This window comes from Bison bison, unplaced genomic scaffold (assembly GCF_000754665.1).
Source record: "Bison bison bison isolate TAMUID 2011002044 unplaced genomic scaffold, Bison_UMD1.0 scf7180017864379, whole genome shotgun sequence".
Classification (NCBI taxonomy): domain Eukaryota; kingdom Metazoa; phylum Chordata; class Mammalia; order Artiodactyla; family Bovidae; genus Bison; species Bison bison.
The window spans coordinates 11,923,413-11,927,262 of record NW_011494951.1 but is presented as its reverse complement, the minus strand read 5'-3'; positions in this window follow the sequence as shown (position 1 = coordinate 11,927,262).

The window sequence follows — 3,850 nt, the reverse complement described above, 5'->3', positions numbered from 1 at the left end:
CTGAGCCGCTGCGCCCGGCGGAGGGAGTATAGGGTACCGCGGCCCCACTGAGCCCAGCGACTATGCGAAGGGACAGCAAGATCGCCGCCGATCGGACTCCCGGAGCCTGGCGCTCAAAACACGCAGGACAACGTGGCCGCGTCGGAGCGGATCCCAGCGGCCGCGCAGGCCCCACCCCTGCGCGAGCGGAAGGGGCGGCTCGGGGGCGGGGCTTGGGCCGGACCTCCTGCGTGAGGCTGGAAATTCCGGCCTCAGGCCTGGAAGGTTTCTTTCTCTGGGAACCCGGGAGGCCTCGCCGCCAGCGCGGGGGCGGAACGCGCGGACGGAAGCTCCTTGGCTACGGGGTCCTAGAGGCAGGCGGTGTCCGGGGCGTGCGGCGGGGTCTGTATAACCCCTGCCTGCCCGCTCCGGGCGCCCCCGCCGAGCCTTGGGCCTTGGACCTGGATCCCGGGTCTTTTGTTGGGTTTCCTCTCTGGTGCCCAGGCCTCTGCCGCGGCGAGAGAAAGCTAGCTTTGTGTTGGTGTGGGAAGAAGAGACATCTGGCTTCCCCGGTAGGCCAGAGGGCTGGGAGTAGCCGACTCAGCCCCACCCAGTCTGTGAGGAACTTTATCAAACAACCCCATTGACAGGCGCTCGCAGTTCTGTTTCGTAAAAGAAAGGCTTAATTATTAGATGAAAACATTTCTGTGACAGAAACAGGCAAACCCAGTTCTGCTACTTCCTACTGTGCCTAAGCAAAGTGGTCTACCATTCTGAGCTTCAGTTTCCTCTCTGGTGAAATGGGAGTAATTATACCCCAGAGAAGAGGGAGACTTCCGTACAACTTTTTAACCCTAAGGAGGTTTACCATTAAAATAAAAAAATACCCACTGCCTAGAACTGTACTGAATAGAACTTAAACATACTTGCTCATTAATAAAATACCTACTGCCTAGAGCTGTAGTGAATAGAACTAAACAGGCTTGCTCCTTCCCAAAGTATAGGGGGAATGATAATCCACAGGCTGTTTTCATTATCCAACAAACTTAGAAAAATTTTGCGTTGTTCGCCTATCCCTACTTTGGTGTTTCCTGTTTTCCTTTGCTATTTTCTCGATATTGTCCTTCATCCTCTAAATTTAATTGAATTTGGACAGCCTTGCCTGTCTGTGTTTATTTTAATTTCCATTATTATATTTTGAACTAAGTGATTTCAACAATGTCAGTTTACAAATCTTTTTTAAATGAGTTAGTAACTGGTTGAATGTTACCTATTCCACCAGTTTCCTTGTTTATACGCTTTTTCTGTAGCCTATTTACACAATGTTTCAAAGAAACTGAGATCAGATACTTCAGTAACTCTGTGAGGACAGAGACTTCTCTCCAGACCTCCTGGATTGCTGTTATGCCTTGTATATAATTATATGAAAGGATTTCAATATTTATTGGATTATTAGGCTAAAAATTAATGGTTCCAGGGTCACATTCTACGCATACTTCTTATCTTTATCACAGTTGTTCAGTTGCTAAGTCATGTCTGACTCTTCAGCCCCTTGGACTAAAGCACACCTGTTTTCCTTTTCCTTCAGTATCTCCTAGAGTTTGCTCAAATTCATGTCCATTGAGTCGGTGATGCCATTCAACCATCTCATCCTCTGTTGCCCCCTTCTCCTGCCCTCAATCTTGCCCAGCATCAGGTCTCTTCCAGTGAGTCAGCTCTTCACATCAAGTGGTTGAAATATTGGAGCTTCAGCTTCAGCATCAGTCTTTCCAATGAATATTCAGGATTGATTTCCTTTAGGATTCACTGGTTTGATCTCCTTGCTGTCCAAGGAACTCTCAAGGAACTCTCAAGAGTCTTCCCCAGCACCACAATTCAAAAGCATCAGTTCTTTTTCCTGTAGTTCAGTCACTCAGTTGTGTCCTACTCTTTTCGACCCCATGGACTGCAGCATGCCAGGCCTCCCTGTTCATCACCAACTCCTTGAGTTTACTCAAACTCATGTCCATTGAGTTGGGTAAGAGCGTTAATAAGTAAACTATTGGGAGGGTATTGGCAAACTGTAAGAGAATCTGATTTGGAGTGTTTAGGAGTGAATACGTGAAAGAAAATTTGGACAGACAATACTGATAAATTTGGTTAGATAAAGTCATGAAAACAAAACAATGGTGATAAAATTGCTTGTGGAGGACAGACTCTGTGTCTGGGAGGAGGTTCCATTGATGCTTTACGAACACAATTTACAAATGACAAATTGATGGTGCGGGTCATAGTAAGGTAATAGCAACTAGGAGGACCCATCTAGAGACTAATGCAATAGTGACACAAGAGGACATGAGTAGAATAAGAGCTGATAAGGAACAGAGGAATGGGCAGGTAGGCTAGAAAAGAATCAAGATAGTGCCATTCTCCTCAGGTATTTCTAAGGAAAATGAAGGTGAAACAGGCAAGGAGGAGAGAGGCATCTTAAGACAGAGCAATAAAGAGGTGTATAGTAGTGAAGTATGCAGGAAACAGAGAGGAGAGTAAGACATTTGATAAAGGAGAGGGATTTGGGGGTAGAGGATGAATTGGAAGATTGGGATTGACATATATACACCATTGATTCTATGTGAAAAATAGATAATTAGTGAGAACCTACTGTATAGCATGGGGAACTCTGCTCAATACTCTGTGGTGACCTAAATGGGAAGGAAATCAAAAAAAGAGGATATATGTACATGTACAGCTGATTCACTTTGCTATACAGTAGAAACTAACACAACATTGTAAAGCAATTATACTCCAATAAAAACTTAGAAAAAAAGAAAGAGGGATTTGCTTGCACTTTGGAAAGCGATAGAAGTTCTCCTTTTCAACAAGTGTGGCTTTGTGGTTTTCTGACCATCTCCCAGCAACCCTACCAAAAGAGAACCCATAGGGCAAACTCTCAGAATGGACTACTATGGATCTAAAGGAGGACTGAGAATAAGAGGAGGGGGGGGAAATTCAGGAAATTTTTTAAGAATAATTGATTTGTACCATTTCTTCCTCTTATTCTTCCAGGTTGATGGGGAAGGAGAGACAACTTTTTCATTTAATAAGTACCTATTAAGAAGTTATTATATATTGCACTCTGTTCATTAAAGCACAAAATCTTTCTAGATCCTGCAAGGTGATACTAGTATCATGATCTTCATTTTATGGCTGGGGAAATTGTTAACTAAATTGTCTAAGATCACAGAGTCAGTGAATGACAGAGCCAGGACTGGAATCTGGGTAGACCAGCCCCAGAGAGTAAGTTCTAACCATTACAATATGTGTCCTCTCTAGCTGTCCCAGGTATCTGCTAGACAATTAAAAAAAAAAAAATCCAATATCAGTATTGCTGTCATTTAGTTCTTTTAACAACATTCCCTGGTGTAGGTTATTGCTTCTAACAACCAGTGTGAAGGGTCCTAGATCAAAGAGCAATCTAAGACAAGATATAGGTTCAGTTCAGTTCAGTTCAGTTCAGTCGCTCAGTCGTGTCCGACTCTTTGCGACCCCATGAATCGCAGCACGCCAGACCTCCCTGTCCATCACCAACTCCCGGAGCTCACCCAGACTCACGTCCATCGAGTCAGTGATGCCATCCAGCCTTCTCATCCTCTGTCGTCCCCTTCTCCTCTTGCCCCCAATCCCTCCCAGCATCAGAGTCTTTTCCAATGAGTCAACTCTTCACATGAGGTGCCCAAAGTACTGGAGTTTCAGCTTCAGCATCATTCCTTCCAAAGAAATCCCAGGGCTGATCTCCTTCAGAATGGACTGGTTCGATGTCCTTGCAGTCCAAGGGACTCTCAAGAGTCTTCTCCAACACCACAGTTCAAAAGCATCAATTCTTCAGCGCTCA